We start from the raw sequence: 9,386 nt of genomic DNA, 5'->3' as shown, positions 1-9,386 counted from the left end.
AAAGCAATTTTCGAAGGGAAGACTCGGGAATGCAAATCTTGTTAGCTTTAAACAAGTAGTGATGAGATCTAAGATCCCGGGAGTGGCCCGATCTCGCGGTTTGACCCCGAAAACCAAGGGAAGAGGTGGGAGAACGCGAGGAACACGAAGAACACGAAGAACGCCGAGACTCACGCACGCACACCAACCCGATACACCCGATACTTACCCCCGTGGCTCGATGGACCACGCCAATAGAATCTCCTGGAAGAGGCACGCGGCAGAATTCCCGGAGAGAAATTGGGGTTGGAGAAGAAGAGCTTGATGAGGGAGAGAGAGTAGCTTGTACTAGAATCTCACTCAACAAGATCCAAATCAACAACCAAGGTGCCTTGATTACAGAGGGATGATAACCCTAGGGAGACTAAGCTCAAAGGTAGGTTTGAGTTCAAAACAAGTCTAAAGAGGTCAAGGGGCGTCCTGGGTGCTTATATAGTCTTACAAGGCGACATGGACCGAAAAGGTACAAGTGAAACAGGTTCGGGCCGATTTGGGTGACTTAAGTCGTGCGGGCCGGTCAGGAGTCCGGTCGGACCGGACCTGGGACCGGGTAGGCCGGTCCAGACCGGGTCCTGGACCGGGCGGCAACCGAACGGGGTTCCGGAGCCCCGGGATAGCGCCCGGATGGCACAGGTGGAAAACCCGGTTTGGACCAGGTGTCCCGGTCAGGAGACCAGTCAGACCGGGTTCTGGACCGGCCGGCCATCTTCTCTTCCTTGCGTTCTTCGGGCGACTTCCGGTCCAGCTCCATGTCCATCTTCACGTCCAGATGCTCCTCTCCTCCTCTTGACCATGGTGTGTCCTCCTCTTCGTGATCTTGATGCTCCTTGTACCTAATGACACATAGCACGTCAGCATGAGGTAGTAATCCACCCAAAGGGGTACCGAGATCAAGGATGGTGTGTCATTGGTCCACTTGGGGGACTTGTTGGTCTTGGTGTGGAGGTGACCGAAGGCCACCCCGCATCATCTCCCCCCCCCCTTGGGAAAGAGTCGCCCTCGACTCTTGTGCCTCCTCATCTTCATGATATGGCGATAAGTCCGCAACGTTGAACGTGTTGCTCACCAAGTACTTGGAGGTGGGGATGTCGATGACGTAAGCGTTGTTGTTGATGTGTTTGAGGACCTTAAAGGGGCCATCTCCTCTTGGCTTGAGCTTCGAGTTGCGTTCATGAGGGTATCTTGTAGGATAACGTTGCATAGAAAACAAAAATTTTCCTACCGCGAACACGCAATCCAAGCCAAGATGCAATCTAGAAGACGGTAGCAACGAGGGGTTTATCGAGTCTCACCCTTGAAGAGATTCCAAAGCCTACAAGAGGAGGCTCTTGTTGCTGCGGTAGACGTTCACTTGCCACTTGCAAAAGCGCGTAGAAGATCTTGATCACGATCCCTCCGGCGCCACGAACGGGCAGCACCTCCGTGCTCGGTCACAAGTTCGGTTGTTGATGAAGACGACGTCCACCTCCCCATTCCAGCGGGCAGCGGAAGTAGTAGCTCCTCTTGAATCCGACAGCACGACGGCGTGGTGTCGGTGGTGGTGGAGAAGTCCGGCGGAGCTTCGCTAAGCGCGCGGGATTTGGTGGAGAAGAGAGGCCGCTAGGGTTTGGGGAGAGGGGGCGCCGGCCACTATAGGGGTGCGGCCACCTTGTGGTTCCCGGGTGGCCGGCCCCCTCCCCTTGGCCCCTCATTATATAGGTGGAACCTGATGAGGTCTAAGACCCCGTGTGTGGCCCGATCTTGCGGTTGACCCGAAATCCAAAGGAGGGAGAGAGGGAGAACGCGAAGAACACGATGAACTCACGCACGCACACCAACCCGATACAATCGATACTTACCCCGTGGCTCGATGGACCACGCCAATAGAATCAACCCGGAAGAGACACGCGGTAGAATTCCGAGCGGAGAGATTGGTGAGGGAGATGAATCTAGGAGTGGGAGAGAGAGTGGGTAACACTAGAATCTCACACACCAAATCCAATCATCCAACATAGGTAGCCTTGATACAAAGGGGATGAAACCCTAGGGAGACAAAGCTCATCTTCATGTCTAAGCCTAAATCTTGTCTAAGGGGTAAAGGAGGGGTCCTAGGTGCTTATATAGAGGTACAAGCCAGCTTGGGCCGAAAAGGTACGCAAGTGGATAACTTAGGCAGCTTGGGGAGTCATTCCCGTCGGATCCGGTTTGGGGCCGGTCAGACCGGGCCTGGGACCGGGTGGTCCGGTCCTGGGGCGATCGGCCAAGGCGGCAACCGGACAGTCCGGTCGTGGGGCCGGTCCAACCGGGTTCTGGGCCGGCCAGCCTTCTTCTCCTCTTTCCTTCTTCTTCTTCTTCTTCTCTCCTTCTTCTCTCTTCCTTGCACCATGATGAATGGCTCCTCTTCCCTTCCCTCGCTTACGTGCACCATGGGTGTTCCTCCTCTCCGGTCCTCGATGACTCTTGTACCTAATGACATATAACATGTCGACATGAGGTAGCATTCCATTCAAGGTATCTACGAGGTCGAGTATCGAGAGGAAGGAGTTCACCTTGACGCGTGTAGCGTGGGTTAGGGTTGAAGGTCCACTTGGGGGACTCTTTGGCCATGGTGTAGCGTCGACGATAGGCGGGGTTGCACTTGACGGTCTTGAGGCGGAGGTGTCCGAAAGCCACCCCGCATCAGAACCCCAAGTGTTGGTCTCCAAGTCTTCGAATAAGACCCGAACCCAAAACCTTCCATATGGTGGGGAAACCTACCCAAGCTAGGACTCCCACTAGAGGTGGGAGTTCCACCTCCCATATGGGGGGGTGGCCGGCCCCCTAAGGGGGAGTCCACTTGGGACTCCTCCCCCACTAGGGTTGGCCGGCCATGGAGGTGGAGTCCCACCGGGACTCCACCTTCCTTGGTGGTTTCTTCCGGACTTTTATAGAACCTTCTAGAACCTTCCATAGAACCTTCCGCATCATTTTAATTCACATAAAATGACATCCTATATATGAATCTTATTCTCCGGACCATTCCGGAACTCCTCGTGATGTCCGGGATCTCATCCGGGACTCCGAACAAATATTCGAACTCCATTCCATATTCAAGTTCTACCATTTCAACATCAAACCTTAAGTGTGTCACCCTACGGTTCGCGAACTATGCGGACATGGTTGAGTACTCACTCCGACCAATAACCAATAGCGGGATCTGGAGATCCATAATGGCTCCCACATATTCAACGATGACTTCAGTGATCGAATGAACCATTCACATACGATACCAATTCCCTTTGTCACGCGATATTTTACTTGTCCGAGGTTTGATCATCGGTATCACTCTATACCTTGTTCAACCTCGTCTCCTGACAAGTACTCTTTACTCGTACCGTGGTATGTGGTCTCTTATGAACTTATTCATATGCTTGCAAGACATTAGACGACATTCCACCGAGAGGGCCCAGAGTATATCTATCCGTCATCGGGATGGACAAATCCCACTGTTGATCCATATGCCTCAACTCATACTTTCCGGATACTTAATCCCACCTTTATAACCACCCATTTACGCAGTGGCGTTTGGTGTAATCAAAGTACCTTTCCGGTATAAGTGATTTACATGATCTCATGGTCATAAGGACTAGGTAACTATGTACCGAAAGCTTATAGCAAATAACTCAATGACGTGATCTTATGCTATGCTTAATTGGGTGTGTCCATTACATCATTCATATAATGATATAACCTTGTTATTAATAACATCCAATGTTCATGATTATGAAACTAATCATTCATTAATCAACAAGCTAGTTTTAAGAGGCATACTAGGGACTTCTTTGTTGTCTACATATCACACATGTACTAATGTTTCGGTTAATACAATTATAGCATGATATATAAATATTTATCATAAACATAAAGATATATAATAACCACTTTTATTATTGCCTCTTGGGCATATCTCCTTCAGTCTCCCACTTGCACTAGAGTCAATAATCTAGTTTACATTTGTAAAGATATAACACCTTGGCCTTCTGGTGTTTTATCATGTTTTGCTCACGGGAGAGGTTTTAGTCAACGGATCTGACATGCTCAGAAACGTATGTATTTTGTAATTCATTTGCGTCTCAACGCATCACTCATTTCCAAATGAGTCGGCATTAAATATGTTTGGTCTTCTGGTGGAACCTTAATTCCGCGGTCTGAAATATGTTACTAATATTGTCACACACAATATAGCTTCAAAGTTCTGACTCTGTCGGAACTACACCAAGTTCTCAAAGAACCTCTTGACTTTAACATCCTTTGTCATTGTCAAAACAATGACATATTCTGCCTTCTTTTGTAGAATCCGTCATAATATTTAGAACTCTTCTAAATCTAGCATAGACAACTTCTAGCTCATCGTGCTACCTTTTAAACAACACTTATGTAACACCCCACCTTTTGCAACCTTGATTAATTGTCCTTCATGCAAAAATTAGGGGGGACAAAAACTTTTTCTATAGACTAATTAAGATGAATTGCCTTGATCTGTCTGTTAAGATGAATTGCTTTGATCTGTTGGTAGATGTATTGTCTTGTTTTTCTTGTTGAGTTTTGTCTTGAGCCACCTCTTAGAACAACACCTCTAGTGGTAAAACAAACAACTCACCTAATAAAACACATGTGTGTCCTAGGAAAAGTTGTTTTCCTTTTTACTACATCAAACTCTTCCCCTGATGGCAACCTGAGTGTGCCTTCTTGATTTTTCTCCTTGTGGTACAACCTAGCTCAATCATCCTAAATTCAAAACTTGGGATCATCTTCCCCTAGCTACATCCCTCTCTTATACCCACTCATCCTTGTTGGTTTTGAGTCCATGTCGACCATCTGTGTTGACAAGCTTAAAATGTCTAGACGTTGGCAGTTAATTTCTAAGCAACCACAACTGTTATTGGTAGCCTCAATGCATGGATCCCATCTATGCAACACCCTCTTCAACCTCCACGTCTTGCATGTCTCAGTCAATCCTTGCAGCTCATATATTCAACTTGACCTTGTATCCTATTCAATGATTCAACACTAGATCACTTCCTTCGATTTTACCTCTTGTTTTTAATCCAAGTTAATCTTCACAAAACCAAGAGTGGGAATGATGGGTACATTTTGTAGCCACCATCTACCCTTGAGAACACTTCTCCCTAAATTAAGTTTCCTCTCTCCAAAAATCTTATTGATTTTCCTTCTCTAGTTTTGATCACAAAACTACTTCTAGTTTTGTTAAATCTTTTCAAGATATTTCTTCAAAGAAAACAAGAAACTGAAATGGGTTTTTTTTTTCATCCCATTTCTACCAAGCACTGATTTCTAAAACATTACTCTCTATTTTTCTTTGTTTTTAACAAAAGGCTTGTTTATGGTACCTATACCATTTCTTGTTTACTTTAAAATTGAGAAAACTCTACTTTACTTGAGAAAGTAAGTAGAATATTTTGAACTCCTATGTTCCAACTAGTTTTCACCCAACATCTTCAAGATTCCATTTCACTTGAGTTCATTCCCAATTGTCTCTATACAATTGAGGTGTGTCCCATACCTTTCAACTAAACTCTTTTTCAAATGGCAACTCTTGCACATCTCTGATCCACCACATTGTATTCCCTCATTCTCCAATTCTTGATCATGTAGATGATCATTTGATACTTTCAAACCACTTCCCAATTGACCTCTTATTTGAAGAGCAACTTATATTTCCTCGTACCTATCTCACCCCTCTATTCTCTTCCATCATCATTCTTGACCTCATGAATTGATGAATTGATGTCACCATATTCATCATTGTTATTGTATCATTATATCCATCACTATCCTTCTAAACCTTAGACTCTTTACCACTTGAAGGAACCTATTTTCTTTGCATAACACAAGTGGTGTCGTGTGTCTTGCTTAGGCACTTGGGTACCATGTGTCTCATCTTGTTTGGAATGGCCAAGTCTCAAAATCTTGTGGCGGCCATCTCCAAAATAGCTTGCACATGAAAACTTGTACACCCCCATCACCATCACGTTCTTCCTCCATCTCTAGCTATTTTATATTTTCCTACACATCATCTAAGCCACCATTTCGGCAAGGAATTATGTAGCTCCTCCATGATCTACATGCATGATGGGAACTCCCTTTTGATGAATCATTTTTGCATGACATAAGAATGGAGCCGGTCATTGTATGTGCATGCAAATTTCGGCCAGCCCTCTTTTCCTCACTTCCTTCCTCCACAAGGCTTACCTCCCAACTAGCCCAATCACTAAATGGGCAGCCACCCACCATAGCCAATGAAAAAAGGAGGCAGCCACCCCTCTCCCTCTATAAATTGGCCCTAGCCGGCCACCACCTCCCCTTTGGCTTCATTTCATTCACTCTCCACTCCCTCACACTCTCCTCCTGCCCTCCACCACGAAATGCTGCTGCCCCTTGCTCCCATGGCCGGCCATGGCCATGGAAAGCCACCAAGATGGAGCTCCCCTCCTTCCCCAAGCTTCCCCTCACCATGAGAGCATCCCTCTCACTCTCTTCTCCCCTAATCTTTGATGAGTCCAGCTCACTTTCTCCTTTCTCCTCTCACTAGATTGGATCTTGATGCAGGTGCATGTTGGTCCAAGCATGGAGAAGGTTGAGCTATCCTCAGATCTGAAGTTCTTGAGCAAAGTTCGTCCAAAACCTTGCAGTAATTTCTGTATCTTGCTGTTTCAGATTCTGGTACGAACTTGTAAAATCCGCCAAATCTTGTGTGCAGATCCAAATCGAGTGATTCAAAGTTCCGCAGATAGGTATTGAAAAGATCTACAACTTGGCGTTGGTCTCATCCTCAAATTCGTTACGGATTTTGAATGGTAAATAAAGTTGTGCAAACATGAAGAATCACTGTTTGTTAAATTTCTTCCGTTTTACAAAACCTTTTTGAGCAAACTCAACTGTGGGTGAAAGCACTCTCCAGTACCTTCATTTTGGCGTTGGTTTCACTTCGAATGACCTCCTGAAATTGAAATGGTTCACAGATAAAGATCTGGTCAGATCTGACTTTGTCGAATTAAACCAGGAGCCTGGAGACGAATTTTTGAATGAAACCAATTGGGTAAGAACCACCTATTTAATACCTCTCAGATGCAGCTGACCTCATATTTTTATGATTTGTGTATGATTTTTGATAAATTAAACTTGTTCTGTGTGTTCTGCAGACATGGCTGTTAGCTTTTAAATCATCAAAAATCCATTTTTGAACCTAATTGTGTGATTCCAATTCTGTAGGATTAATGAATGTTTTATTAATCATCTCAAATAAGATTCAAACATTTATCTGTTCTGCAACTCCATAGTTAAAGCAAATGGTGAAAACATGCAGTAAACTTGTAAATCCATTTGTGAGAGTTTCAGAAACAATTTGAACCCAAATCCAATTGTGTGTGAATCTATGTTTGAATATCTTTCGAATGCCAGTGGCCTCATGTTTTTAGGATTTTTCTACGATTTATGGCTTATAGATCTTGTTTTCTGTACAGTCAGATTCAAAGAAATTCCTAAAATTGTAGGTTTAATATTTTTGGGTGATTCCAATTGGGTTAGTCTTGTATTAGTACTGGCTATATAGGAAAAATATTATTAGTCTCTGTTAATACATATTTGTTGCTGTTAGTAATGTTTATGTGTGACAAGCATTGTTGAAGCAAAACTTTTCGGTTTATTTAAAACCCTTGACCAACTCTTTTTAGTAGAGATGGGCAACCTTTGTTTTATGCTTGCAAAACAAAACCTCTGCAATTTAACTTTAGCTCTTTTGTTTTGCTTAAGTCTTCAAATTATGGGGCATATCATTTGCTCCTATTCTTGTGTAGTGTTATGTAAGCTTCTTAAAATAGGGAGAATGATTGCCCGCTTTTCCAAAAATGTTTCAAATTATAATGTGAATGTTTTTGTTGCCAAACTAATGCACTTGTCATCTTTATGATGTTATCTACCAGGGGATATTTGGTTTATACCATGGTGATAACCGAGAGAGGCAATTGCTAAGTTGTGATGCACTCATACCTTTACTAGGTAATTAAATGGGGTTTTCTAAATTAAAACTCTTAAAATTGTTTTGTGGTGTCTATAGGTCTTTAGTATGTTATACCTTGGCTGCATGGTTAGTTGTTGATTGTTGAATGTTGTCTTGTTGATGCAATGTGATTGATTGTGTTCCTTTTATATTTTCCGGCGATAGATGCGAACAATTCCGGAGAAGAAGAAGTGGAATCGGATGAGAAGATTATTTATATTGTTGGAATTCTTATATTGATGGAGTTGAAGAAGTACAGGGACAAATAAGCCAAGGCAAGCCATCTTTTGACCTCTGATTCGGTGTCTAGTTGGATGTCATTTGTTGATGTCCAAAGCACCTTGGTTCTATGTGTGTTGTTCTCCTTATTATTGTCATATATGTATGGTTGCTAGTGGAGTACTCCCTAGTGGTGATACTCCACTATTGTCTTTGTGATTATGGGATGCATGGTATCATGGCCGTGCTATTCCTCTTGGTTATATTGTATGCTCGACTTGAGCATGTTCCATCTCAAGATAATGACTTACACTACACCCACCACTTTTGTAGTATAGAGGTATCAATGTCATGATCTTGGTGTATTCTCAACTTGAGAGGAGTATGCCGTGTACCCATTGGAGAGTATGTTGGATAGTGATAATCCACTATCTAAGTTGTATATTTAGCACCACAAATCTGAAAGTATAATCCTCCTTGTGTGGTCATAGTACATGCTTACCTTAAGCAAGTATGATCCACTCCATTACTCCCTTTCACACCATCTATGGCGTGATGACTCTCATCTCGGCCGTAGTGCAATAGTAGTTCAACTCATGAAACTTTAGGTTGGGAACCCCTCAAGGCTTACCTTGTTGTAAATGTTTTATGAAAACCTTGGGTGAGTTGGACTTACCCAAGTGTGTGTTTATGAAAGGAAAGGATCTTGGCAAAGATGGTTGGAAAGAAAATCTTGTTTTCGAAAACTTTGGCGTCTAAGTATTCACCCGTGACAATTAACCCGCGCAACCACATTACCCTGGAGTGGGACGGGGCTTAGCTCGTAGTTTGTTCTTCTTAACATGGGACACCACACAACTATATAAGGGTAAGGTTACCCCTGAATCCGGATTGTCGTTGGTGGAGACAATAGTATAACGGGAGGCCTTCGGGGCTGACCCGTCCGGAAGACACTATGGGTCTCCTGGCTTGGCGGTGGAGCCACGCTCAAAGTGAGGTGAGCTGCCATGGTGCCGGGGAGGTACATACTCCATAGGGTAGGATCCCGTGCTAAGACGAATAGGCGAAAGGCTATGTCCGAGTTTTTGTC

The 9,386-nt window shown here is 44.2% G+C and overlaps 1 long non-coding RNA gene across 1 annotated transcript; it reads left to right on the top strand.

Moving 5' to 3' along the window:
- Positions 1-6,409: 6,409 nt before the first annotated feature.
- LOC127300965 (uncharacterized) lies at positions 6,410-8,807 on the top strand. The gene is made up of 4 exons (XR_011748962.1): positions 6,410-6,690; positions 6,779-6,875; positions 7,041-7,117; positions 8,243-8,807. It is a non-coding gene; the product is annotated as an uncharacterized lncRNA (long non-coding RNA).
- Positions 8,808-9,386: the final 579 nt, after the last annotated feature.

This window comes from Lolium perenne, chromosome 7 (assembly GCF_019359855.2).
Source record: "Lolium perenne isolate Kyuss_39 chromosome 7, Kyuss_2.0, whole genome shotgun sequence".
Classification (NCBI taxonomy): Eukaryota; Viridiplantae; Streptophyta; class Magnoliopsida; order Poales; family Poaceae; genus Lolium; species Lolium perenne.
This window is presented reverse-complemented; position numbering and strand designations above follow the sequence as displayed.